This window comes from Coregonus lavaretus, assembly GCF_964263955.1.
Source record: "Coregonus lavaretus genome assembly, chromosome: 12".
Lineage (NCBI taxonomy): Eukaryota > Metazoa > Chordata > Actinopteri > Salmoniformes > Salmonidae > Coregonus > Coregonus lavaretus.
In genome coordinates, this window is record NC_139999.1 from 44,842,165 (window position 1) to 44,855,360 (window position 13,196).

At 44.9% G+C, this 13,196-nt stretch overlaps 1 protein-coding gene across 3 annotated transcripts in view; it reads left to right on the forward strand.

The window, feature by feature from the left end:
• Positions 1 to 4,523: 4,523 nt before the first annotated feature.
• Positions 4,524 to 13,196, forward strand: part of LOC311138412 (peroxisome proliferator-activated receptor delta-like) — a 45,709-nt gene continuing 37,036 nt past the window's right edge. For 2 of the 3 annotated variants that reach the window (XM_084173083.1, XM_084173084.1), the window contains exon 1: positions 4,525 to 5,139. The gene's annotated coding sequence lies outside the window, so the exon portion shown is untranslated. Of the gene's footprint in view, positions 5,140 to 13,196 lie in introns of all 3 variants that reach the window. The other variant, XM_084173085.1, reaches the window with a different exon arrangement.

Here is a 13,196-nt window from a genome sequence, read left to right on the forward strand (position 1 = left end):
TGATGTCCCAGATGTGCTCAGTTGGATTCAGGTCTGGGGAACGGGCGGGCCAGTCCATAGCATCAATGCCTTCCTCTTGCAGGAACTGCTGACACACTCCAGCCACATGAGGTCTAGCATTGTCTTGCATTAGGAGGAACCCAGGGCCAACCGCACCAGCATATGGTCTCACAAGGGGTCTGAGGATCTCATCTCGGTACCTAATGGCAGTCAGGCTACCTCTGGCGAGCACATGGAGGGCTGTGCGGCCCCCCAAAGAAATGCCACCCCACACCATGACTGACCCACCGCCAAACCGGTCATGCTGGAGGATGTTGCAGGCAGCAAAACGTTCTCCACGGCATCTCCAGACTCTGTCACGTCTGTCACATGTGCTCAGTGTGAACCTGCTTTCATCTGTGAAGAGCACAGGGCGCCAGTGGCGAATTTGCCAATCTTGGTGTTCTCTGGCAAATGCCAAACGTCCTGCACGGTATTGGGCTGTAAGCACAACCCCCACCTGTGGACGTCGGGCCCTCATACCACCCTCATGGAGTCTGTTTCTGACCGTTTGAGCAGACACATGCACATTTGTGGCCTGCTGGAGGTAATTTTGCAGGGCTCTGGCAGTGCTCCTCCTGCTCCTCCTTGCACAAAGGCGGAGATAGCGGTCCTGCTGCTGGGTTGTTGCCCTCCTACGGCCTCCTCCACGTCTCCTGATGTACTGGCCTGTCTCCTGGTAGCGCCTCCATGCTCTGGACACTACGCTGACAGACACAGCAAACCTTCTTGCCACAGCTCGCATTGATGTGCCATCCTGGATGAGCTGCACTACCTGAGCCACTTGTGTGGGTTGTAGACTCCGTCTCATGCTACCACTAGAGTGAAAGCACCGCCAGCATTCAAAAGTGACCAAAACATCAGCCAGGAAGCATAGGAACTGAGAAGTGGTCTGTGGTCACCACCTGCAGAACCACTTCTTTATTGGGGGTGTCTTGCTAATTGCCTATAATTTCCACCTGTTGTCTATTCCATTTGCACAAGAGCATGTGAATTTGTGTCAATCAGTGTTGCTTCCTAATTGGACAGTTTGATTTCACAGAAGTGTGATTGACTTGGAGTTACATTGTGTTGTTTAAGTGTTCCCTTAATTTTTTTGAGCAGTGTATATACATACCACTGGGGTTGTACTAGGGAGACAGGTAGCCTAGCAGTTAAGCGTGTTAGGCCAGCAACCGAAAGGTCGCTGGTCGAGTCCCCAGACTGACTAGGTGAGAAATCTGTTGATGTGCCCTTGAGCAAGGCACTTAACCTTAGTCGCTCTGGATAAGAGTGTCGGCTAATTGATTAAAATGTAAATGTACTATCATATCATTTGATAGCACCTTCTGTTTACTTAGAGGATGTGTTTTTGCGTGAAGGATATCTTTAAGTTCTGTGAGTGTTTTCACCTTTCTTTTCTCTCTTTCCCTGACCTTAGTGAATTATTATGATGGTAGGACTATTTGCCAAATAATGCTAATAATGCTTGGTGCCTTCATGGGGGGGAATGTTTTCAAATTGTAATTGTAATTATAAACTCTGTTACTGACACATACATAGCAGTTGTCAATCAATTGACAAGTTTGATGTTTATAATGAAACAAACTGAGTCTAAATAAATCCACAGGACAACTTGGATGATGACACTTTTTTATATTTTCTTTCTCCTGAACTGGCAGAAGAGTTTGAAATGGAAATAAATGCATTAGGATTGTTACATATTGGATCCTGTGGATGCGACTTCCTTCTACTTCTCTTGAAGCAGTCTGCTTTTATACACATTGGGGTGTCCGAGACAACGATGCTGATTATGCTGTGATGACAAGAAATCCGCTGACACTGTCCTTGATTATAATGGTTTATTACATCAAAGATCACAGTATCAATTTACAGACTCCTGCAGAAGTACGGAGAACAACTGACCCAATCTCTAATATGTTGTTCCTCTCTCTGTCCTTTGTTTAAAACATGGTATTTATATCCTATGTAACATAAGATGGGTGGTTTTTGATAGACCAATCCCTGGCCTCCCCATATCTCCAAATGTCCTCTATTCCAAGAAGCCTATGTAGTAATGCTTTCCAGATGTTTCAGCAAAGCAGAGTAAAGTTCCTCTATTACACCATTTGCAAATGTCAGCAAAATCATATACTTTCAGATACTACAACATCCTACACCAAACTATGCTGCTGATGTACTATGCTGCTGATGTAAAACCCTGCCAAATCTGTACTCAACATCTGCAGGAAACATGGTTAAGATAGACACCTAGAGGCAATATGGTTGACAATACTGGCAATAAAGCCAAATGGAAAGGTGGTGAACAGAATACCAGTATAACAGAATAGAATAGAATAGAATACTTGAATATATCATAAGGAAATGTGCTTTTCAACAAGCTACAGGCATACATACAGTGGCTTGTGAAAGTATTCACCCCCCTCTGCATTTTTCCTATTTTGTTGCCTTGCAACCTGGAATGAAAATGGATTTTGGGGGGGTTTGTATCTTTTGATTTACACAACATGCCTACCACTTTGAAGTTGCAAAATATTTTTTCTTGTGAAACAAACAAGAAATAAGACCAAAAAAAAAACACAAAGTCAATACTTTGTAGAGCCACCTTTTGCAGCAATTACAGCTACAAGTCTCTTTGGGTATGTCTCTATAAGCTTGGCACATCTAGCCACTGGGGTTTTTGCCCATTCTTCAAGGCAAAACTGCTCCAGCTCCTTCAAGTTGGATGGGTTCCGCTGATGTACAGCAATCTTTAAGTCATACCACAGATTCTTAATTGGATTGAGGTCTGGGCTTTGACTAGGCCATTCCAAGACATTTAAATGTTTCCCCTTAAACCACTCAAGTGTTGCTTTAGCAGTATGCTTAGGATCATTGTCCTGCTGGAAGGTGAACCGCCGTCCCAGTCTCAAATCTCTGGAAGACTGAAACAGGTTTCCTTCAGAAATTTCCCTGTATTTAGCGCCATCCATCATTCCTTCAATTCTGACCAGTTTCCCAGTCCCTGCCGATGAAAAACATCCCCACAGCATGATGCTGCCACCACCATGCTTCACTGTGGGGATGGTGTTCTCGGGGTGATGAGAGGTGTTGGGTTTGCACCAGACATAGCGTTTTCCTTGATGGCCAAAAAGCTCAATTTTAGTCTCATCTGACCAGAGTACCTTCTTCCATATGTTTGGGGAGTCTCCCACATGCTGAACACCAAATGTGTTTGCTTATTTTTTTCTTTAAGCAATGGCTTTTTTCTGGCCACTCTTCCGTAAAGCCCAGCTCTGTGGAGGGTACAGCTTAAAGTGGTCCTATGGACAGATACTCAAATCTCCGCTGTGGAGCTTTGCAGCTCCTTCAGGATTATCTTTGGTCTCTTTGTTGCCTCTCTGATTAATGCCCTCCTTGCCTGGTCCGTGAGTTTTGGTGGGCGGCCCTCTCTTGGCAGGTTTGTTGTGGTGCCATATTTGTTCCATTTTTTAATAATGGATTTAATGGTGCTCCGTGGGATGTTCAAAGTTTCTGATATTTTTTCATAACCCAACCCTTATCTGTACTTCTCCACAACTTTGTCCCTGACCTGTTTGGAGAGCTCCTTGGTTTTCATGGTGCCATTTGCATGGTGGTGCCCCTTGCTTTGTGGTGTTGCAGACTCTGGGGCCTTTCAGAACAGGTGTATATATACTGAGATCATGTGACAGATCATATGACACAGATTGCACACAGGTGGACTTTATTTAACTAATTATGTGACTTCTGAAGGTAATTGGTTGCACCATATCTTATTTAGGGGCTTCATAGCAAAGGGGGTGAATACATATGCAAGCACCACTTTTCCGTTATTTATTTTTTAGAATTTTTTGAAACAGGTTATTTTTTTCATTTCACTTCACCAATTTGGACTATTTTGTGTATGTCCATTACATGAAATCCAAATAAAAATCAATTTAAATTACAGGTTGTAATGCAACAAAATAGGAAAAACGCCAAGGGGGATGAATACTTTTGCAAGGCACTGTATAGCATACAGACAGACAGACATCACATCAGATAACATACATCAGACTACATATATCAGGTGGTGAATAAATGAATAACCAATCCAATGAAATCGTGATGATTCTCATTTAGGATGTGGAATAGGGAGAGAAGAACACTCTGTGGGTTACTGACTGTCACAGAAGCTTAAAAGTTCTCAAACATATGATTTGGGTGAATTTAAACCTTTATACATGTTTTTTTTCTCCACACTAAGACTGAATTTCAATATATGGATGTGCTAACTTAAAGCACTGTGCACATTCATTCCTAAAGTCTAAGTAAATGTTTTGTAAGCTAAACGTGAACTTTGCTCGTGCTGTTATTTGCTTTTTTATTCTGAAAAGCAAAGGACCGTAAAATCAATACAGGTGAAAGCACTGACTCACATGCGTTGGTGACACACTACGCTACGTGGTACGTGCTCATCGGACGGTGTGATGTCAACCACCGACATAAGTATGACAGAGGGTTGTCGCTACTTACCACAAGCACAAAGTCAAAATTGGCTATTATCGTAAAACTGAAAACAAAAATTTGCTTTTTGGTCTTAATTTAAGGTTAGGTTTAGTCATCAGGTCAGCAGTGTGCTTAAGGTTAGGGTTAGGTTTAAAATCAGATTTTAAGAAGATAATTTGTTTTAAAAAATAGGCGGGGTTTAGCAATAATTATGACCTTGTGGCTTTGGTAACTAGTGACTACCGTATGGGTTTGACAGATCGTGGAGCGGAGCGGAGCTGACTGATGGAAAACCAAAGAAACTATGGGAATAACAAGCCCTTCTCCATTCGACCAACCTTCAGGATATGCAACGAATGAACAAATAGGCGACAAAGCTAGTAACATTTTAATTTAAACATGTCCCACCTCTAGTTTGTCAAGTAGAAGAAGCGGGGAAAAGTAGAAAGGTGATGCTGCTGAACAGAAATAATGTTCCCGTGTTTTCGACGTTAATGAACGTGGAATAGAGCAGGCGAGGAACACATCATCAGGCGAAAGTCGGACTGTCCAGGATCCAACTAGCTCAGCTATCTAGCTACTGCTTGGATCAATTGTTTGCATGCAACAAAGGTAAAATGATATAAACTTGACTTTAACCAACGTTAGCATATCGTAAAGCTTGCCAGAACTGTGCTGAGCCTTAAGCATAGCTAGCTACTATAGTTAGCCAGCTAACGTTAGCATTAGGTCGTTAGCTAGCTAGCTATCCCAAATCAGAGCCCGTTCAAGCAGACATAGGAATTGGTTTGGCTAGCCAATTTAGCTAGCTAGCTTGCTCCAACCAGCTCACAATCAACATTTGGTTGCTAGCTAGTTAATTCACTTTAGAGTTAGATAGCAAGCTAGCTAAACTGTTTGTCTAATGTCTCGGCATGGGACAAATAATTTGTTTTTGTGTTATGGATAGATTAAGTATCACGTGAGGGATTAGAACCAGATGACAGGCTAATTAGTTAGCTAGCAAGCAAGCTATTTTAGCTAGCCAGCTAGCTGCTAGCTATCAAACTCCAATCCGTTCAGTTTGCTGACAAACTACATTGGGTCACCCACTTGAATAACTATTTCAACATTCACAAAGTTAACTATCTGAGGCTAGTACAGTACCAGGCGATAACATGGCTAGCTTTCGATTTTACTAGGTTACTACCTAACTAGATTCTAAGAATCCTACTACCTAACTAGATTCTAAGAATCCTCCTACCTAACTAGATTCTTCCACCACATTGGTCTAGTTTTCAGACGGTCCGTGCTCTCTGGAATCCTTGGGACGTGTTCAGACTGTGCGTAACTAACTGAAGTACCCATTTCATCGCAATCCCATGTCATTGCTTTGGTGACAGAATATTTATGACCTGAGAAAGATATGATATAACTACATACGATAACCTCAAGTGTAAACGGTAGAAAGCTACTTTTATGACAGTTATTACACAATCTGCTTCCCTTTTTAATAATAATAATAATACAATTCTTCATTATTGTAATAAAATGTGCTGACGTTATTGTTAAATATGACAAGCTGTAGCTCGCTATATGTGCGGTATATGCTATAGTTATGCAAAAGTTGTTAACCACAATATTGATTTTTCCTAGAATCTTATCTCATTTCACAACTTCATCAGCGCGAACTGTTTGTTCAGTGTCTTATCTAATCCAGTTGGGAGAGAGATTCCACCAGTGACCCATTCATTCATTCCTTCAGTCTGCAGGCTGACTAGGGTTCCGGCTCATACCACTTGGAGAGGGACATGTCTCTCAAATTGACACTTGCTCCCACCATGTCCCTACTTCACAAACAGAAAATGAAACAGTCCAACTAAAGGTTGAACTTTTAGTGAACCCTCGTAATTTTAGCTGTTGATGAGGTTTTGAGTTGGTCTAGTTGTGGTTTGTTTGTCTGTCGAGTAGTGTTGGTGGAAACAGTTGCATAATGGCTGTGGTAGTGTTTGTTTCTCCTAAACTCTTGTTCCCCAAGCAGATACCAGAGAGAAGCAGACCACACTGGGCCGAAGGGCACTCGGAATACAGAGCAGACATGATGCTGTTATGTTCTCATCAGCAATCTAGCCTCTTTCTCTATCTCTCTCTCTCTCTCTGTGTGTCTCATATTTTAGTCCTCTTTTTTTGAGACCTCACTTCCTCTCATACACTCCCTCAGTCTTTCTTTCCTTCTGAGCTATTTCAGTCCATCCCCCTCACTCCGTCTCCTTTAATACCTCTTCAACTCCCACAAACGCTCCAACTCTTATTTAAAATCTTTATTTCTCTCTCTCTTTGTCAGTCTCTCCCTCCCCTGTTCTCTCCCTTTTCCTCTTTTACCCCTGCTCCCCCCTTATGGCAGGGGGTAACACTGTCTGTCTGGTGGAGAGTTGAGTTTCCTTTTTTCCTTGTACTCCATGCCCTCAAGCTAGCGCTGTCTCCCTGTCAGCTCTCCTGGTGGTGTGCTGTTACACACACACACTTACTTAATACACTTACAAACTTAATACACACATACACGTCTGGCTGTGGGGGGTCTTTTTAGACTAGCTGGGAGGCTAGATTTTGCCACTCGGCACATTAACGGTTGCATAGGCCACAGTGCATGGTGCTGTGTTATAAGGTCACTTATAAACTGGGTGGTTCGAGCCCTGAATGCTAATTGACCGAAAGCCAAGGTATATCAGACCGTATACCACGGTTATGACAAAACATTTATTTTTACTGCTCTAATTACGTTAGTAGCCAGTTCATAATAGCAATAGGCACCTTGGGGGTTTGTGGTATATTGCCAATATACCACGGCTAAGGGCTGTATCCAGGCACTCTGCGTTGCGTCGTGCTAAAGAACAGCCCTTAGCCATGGTATATTGGCCATATACCACACCCCATCAGGCCATATTGCTTAAGTAAACTATGGCAGGGATTGGTTTGTCAAGATGGGTCAGATTTTTTTTCCCCCGTTGTCAACAAATGTAGCGACTAGCAAGCAACAGTTGTTTGCCAGCAGTGTCTATAAGCAGGATATAAGGGGTCTGCGAATAGTACTCTCTCCAGAAAGTGGGTTGATCTATCCAATTAGATGCTTAATTGCATCACTCAATTTATTATGGGTTTAGCGGTCGTGAAGCAAGGTAAGCTACCAGCTGGGTTCATCTCAGTGATAAGGGTCCCTTAACTTATTAGTTAATAGGACTGTAGAGGTTAGCGTTGCTATAAGCATCAAGTCATGCTTTTTGTGGAAGCAGGATATAATGCTATATTTGGCAACTTGGCGTCATGTCTGTTTTTTCTATAAGCAAAAGTCTTCCTCAGCCTATCATTTGGTCAAGTCTTTGGCATTTGATGTATTAATATTTCATGTTCATTGCTCTTTGGGGCAACAGCAGTTTAGTTACATTTACGTCATTTAGCAGACGCTCTTATCCAGAGCGACTTACAAATTGGTGCATTCAACTTATGATAGCCAGTGGGACAACCACTTTACTATATATATATATATATATTATTTTTTTCTTTCTTTCTTTGGGGTGGGGTAAGGGGGGATAGAAGGATTACTTTATCCTATCCCAGGTATTCCTTAAAGAGGTGGGGTTTCAAGTGTCTCCGGAAAGTGGTGAGTGACTCCGCTGTCCTGGTGTCGTGAGGGAGCTTGTTCCACCATTGGGGTGCCAGAGCAGCGAACAGTTTTGACTGGGCTGAGCGGGAACTGTACTTCCGCAGAGGTATGGGGGTCAGCAGGCCAGAGGTGGATGAACGCAATGCCCTCGTTTGGGTGTAGGGACTGATCAGAGCCTGAAGGTACGGAGGTGCCGTTCCCCTCACAGCTCCGTAGGCAAGCACCATGGTCTTGTAGCAGATGTGAGCTTCAACTGGAAGCCAGTGGAGTGTGCGGAGGAGCGGGGTGACGTGAGAGAACTTGGGAAGGTTGAACACCAGACGGGCTGCGGCATTCTGGATGAGTTGTAGGGGTTTAATGGCACAGGCAGGGAGCCCAGCCAACAGCGAGTTGCAGTAATCCAGACAGGAGATGACAAGTGCCTGGAATAGGACCTGTGCCGCTTCCTGTGTAAGGCAGGGTCGTACTCTCCGAATGTTGTAGAGCATGAACCTACAGGATCGGGTCACCGCCTTGATGTTAGCGGAGGACGACAGAGTGTTGTCCAGGGTCACGCCAAGGCTCTTTGCACTCTGGGAGGAGGACACAACGGAGTTGTCAACTGTGATGGTGAGATCATGGAACGGGCAGTCCTTCCCCGGGAGGAAGAGCAGCTCCGACTTGCCGAGGTTCCGCTGGAGGTGGTGATCCGTCATCCACACTGATATGTCTGCCAGACATGCTGAGATGCGATTCGCCACCTGGTTATCAGAAGGGGGAAAGGAGAAGATTAGTTGTGTGTCGTCTGCGTAGCAATGATAGGAGAGGCCATGTGAGGATATGACAGAGCCAAGTGACTTGGTGTATAGCGAGAATAGGAGAGGGCCTAGAACTGAGCCCTGGGGGACACCAGTGGTGAGAGCACGTGGTGCGGAGACAGATTGTCGCCACGCCTCTTGGTAGGAGCGACCTGTCAGGTAGGACGCAATCCAAGAGTGAGCCGCGCCGGAGATGCCCAACTCGGAGAGGGTGGAGAGGAGGATCTGATGGTTCACAGTATCAAAGGCAGCAGACAGGTCTAGAAGGACAAGAGCAGAGGAGAGAGAGTTAGCTTTAGCAGTGCGGAGAGCCTCCGTGACACAGAGAAGAGCAGTCTCAGTTGAATGACCAGTCTTGAAACCTGACTGGTTTGGATCAAGAAGGTCATTCTGAGAGAGTTGGCTAAAGACGGCACGCTCAAGGGTTTTGGAGAGAAAAGAAAGAAGGGATACTGGTCATCAACTCATCCTTGACCGCTGGCTATGTCCCTTCCGTCTTCAAGAGAGCGAGAGTGGCACCCCTTCTCAAAAAAACAAAATTCGATCCCTCCGATGTCAACAACTACAGACCAGTATCCCTTCTTTCTTTTCTCTCTCAAACTCTTGAGCGTGCCGTCTTTAGCCAACGCTCTTGCTATCTCTCTCAGAATGACCTTCTTGATCCAAACCAGTCAGGTTTCAAGACTGGTCATTCAACTGAGACTGCTCTTCTCTGTGTCACGGAGGCTCTCCGCACTGCTAAAGCTAACTCTCTCTCCTCTGCTCTTGTCCTTGTAGACCTGTCTGCTGCCTTTGATACTGTGAACCATCAGATCCTCCTCTCCACCCTCTCCGAGCTGGGCATCTCCGGCGCGGCTCACTCTTGGATTGCGTCCTACCTGACTGGTCGCTCCTACCAAGTGGCGTGGCGAGAATCTGTCTCTGCACCACGTGCTCTCACCACTGGTGTCCCCCAGGGCTCAGTTCTAGGCCCTCTCCTATTCTCGCTATACACCAAGTCTCTTGGCTTTGTCATATCCTCACATGGCCTCTCCTATCATTGCTACGCAGACGACACACAACTAATCTTCTCCTTTCCCCCTTCTGATAACCAGGTGGCGAATCGCATCTCTGCATGTCTGGCAGACATATCAGTGTGGATGACGGATCACCACCTCAAGCTGAACCTCGGCAAGACGGAGCTGCTCTTCCTCCCGGGGAAGGACTGCCCGTTCCATGATCTCGCCATCATGGTTGACAACTCCGTTGTGTCCTCCTCCCAGAGTGCGAAGAGCCTTGGCGTGACCCTGGACAACACCCTGTCGTTCTCCGCTAACATCAAGGCGGTGACCCGATCCTGTAGGTTCATGCTCTACAACATTCGGAGAGTACGACCCTGCCTTACACAGGAAGCGGCACAGGTCCTAATCCAGGCCCTTGTCATCTCCCGTCTGGATTACTGCAGCCCGTCTGGTGTTCAACCTTCCCAAGCTCTCTCACGTCACCCCGCTCCTCCGCACACTCCACTGGCTTCCAGTTGAAGCTCGCATCTGCTACAAGACCATGGTGCTTGCCTACGGAGCTGTGAGGGGAACGGCACCTCCGTACCTTCAGGCTCTGATCAGTCCCTACACCCAAACGAGGGCATTGCGTTCATCCACCTCTGGCCTGCTGGCCCCCCTACCTCTGCGGAAGCACAGTTCCCGCTCAGCCCAGTCAAAACTGTTCGCTGCTCTGGCACCCCAATGGTGGAACAAGCTCCCTCACGACGCCAGGACAGTGGAGTCACTCACCACCTTCCGGAGACACTTGAAACCCCACCTCTTTAAGGAATACCTGGGATAGGATAAAGTAATCCTTCTACCCCCCCCCCCCCCCCAAAAAAAAAAAAAACATATTGTAAAGTGGTTGTCCCACTGGCTATAAGGTGAATGCACCAATTTGTAAGTCGCTCTGGATAAGAGCGTCTGCTAAATGACGTAAATGTAAAAAATGTAAATGTTGACATCGGAGGGATCGAGTGTAGGTTTTTTGAGAAGGGGTGCAACTCTCGCTCTCTTGAAGATGGAAGGGACATAGCCAGCGGTCAAGGATGAGTTGATGAGCGAGGTGAGGTAAGGGAGAAGGTCACCGGAGATGGTCTGGAGAAGAGAGGAGGGGATAGGGTCAAGCGGGCAGGTTGTTGGGCGGCCGGCCGTCACAAGTCGCAAGATTTCATCTGGAGAGCGAGGGGAGAAAGAAGTCAAAGCATAGGGTAGGGCAGTGTGAGCAGGACCAGCGGTGTCATTTGACTTAACAAACGAGGATCGGATGTCGTCAACCTTCTTTTCAAAATGGTTGATGAAGTCATCCACAGAGAGGGAGGAGGGGGGGGGGAGGATTCAGCAGGGAGGAGAAGGTGGCAAAGAGCTTCCTAGGGTTAGAGGCAGATGCTTGGAATTTAGAGTGGTAGAAAGTGACTTTAGCAGCAGTTACTGTGGCACCACACACACTGACTAGAGCTGTGAGGATGCATTGTGTGGTTTCACACCTCATCAGTCTGACTAGGCAGTAACCACTGTGTGGGTTGGCTTGGGCATGTCTGCTGATGTTGACTTATTCATGCTGCAATGGGAGGTGCAGCAGGCACTTGCAGTGTTTCCCCTATATTCATTTAGCAGCGACGGGCCGCCGCTGCTAAATCGTGGCCTCCACTCCAAAAAATATGATTGAAAAAAGATATACACTGAACAAAAATATAAACTCAACATGTAAAGTGTTGGTCCCATGTTTCATGATGTCCTGTGGACAAACGGTTTGCTGATGTCAACGTTATGAACAGAGTGCCCCATGGGCAGGCATAAGCTATGGACAACGAACACAATTGCATTTTAACGATGGCAATTTGAATGCACAGAGTTACCATGACGAGATCCTGAGGCCCTGTCATGCCATTCATCCTCCACCATCACCTCATGTTTCAGAATGATAATGCACAGTCCCATGTCACAAGGATCTGTATTCAATTCCTGGAAGCTGAAAATGTCCCTGTTCTTCCATGGCCTGCATACTCACCAGACATATCACCCATTGAGCATGTTCGGGATGCTCTGGATCGACGTGTACGACAGCGTGTTCCAGTTCCCGCCAATATCCAGCAACTTCGCACAGCCATTGAAGAGGAGTGGGACAACATTCCACAGGCCACAATCAGCAGCCTGATCAACTCTATGTGAAGGAGATGTCACGCTGCATGAGGCAAATGGTGATCACACCAGATACTGACTGGTTTTCTGATCCACGCTCCTACTTTTAAAAAAAAGATATCTGTGACCAACAGATTAATATCTGTATTCCCAGTCATATGAAATCCATAGATTAGGCCCTAATTAATTTATTTCAAGTGACTGATTTCCTTATGAACTGTAACTCAGTCAAATCTTTGAAATTGTTGCGTTTTATCTTTTTGTTCAGTATAATTGAGAAAAAGTTTTCAGTGTATACCAGATATAAAGTATGTAGAAAATATAATGGAGCGATATATTTTTAAAATAAGATAGTCTTTGAGAACTAACAACTACCAGAATAAAAACTAGACGGGCATTTCCATTGAAAAGAACCCATGAGCACCAACAGGTGATGTTCAAAGGAGCATATCAAATTGGGTGTCAAATGAAAGCTGATTCTATATTTTTGGGAAATGAAGGCAAAGATACATAAAGGCTTTGATTTCTGAATAAACAGATGGAAAAGAGGTCATAGAAAACATCTACCAGAAAGTCTTAAAGGTATCAGAAATACATCAAAACACAATGTTGAAGTAATGACCCCTGCCAACTAATATCAACACTTATATTTCGTTTTGGAGAAATTGTTTACCTTCAGCAAGTTTAAGAAATATTACCTTGTAATTTTGTTACCAAAAAACCCACATATCTTTAAGATGTTTTCTAATTTCTCTCCCTCATGAGGAAGGAGAATATTGAAATTTCACAGAAGTAACAAGTAATGGTAGACCTACCAATTTAGTTACAGGGATTTTACTGATATCAATTTTGTTCATAAATTATTAAAGGGATACTTCAGGATTTTGGCAATGAGAACCTTGATCTACTTCCCTAGAGTCGGATGAACTTGTGGATACCATTTTTGTCTCTCTGTCCAGAATGAAGGAAGTTGGAGGTAGTTTGGCGAGCCAATGTTAACTAGCGTTAGCGCCATGACTGGAAGTGTATGGGTATCTGCTAGCATATCCCTTTAAGTAATTAAAACTC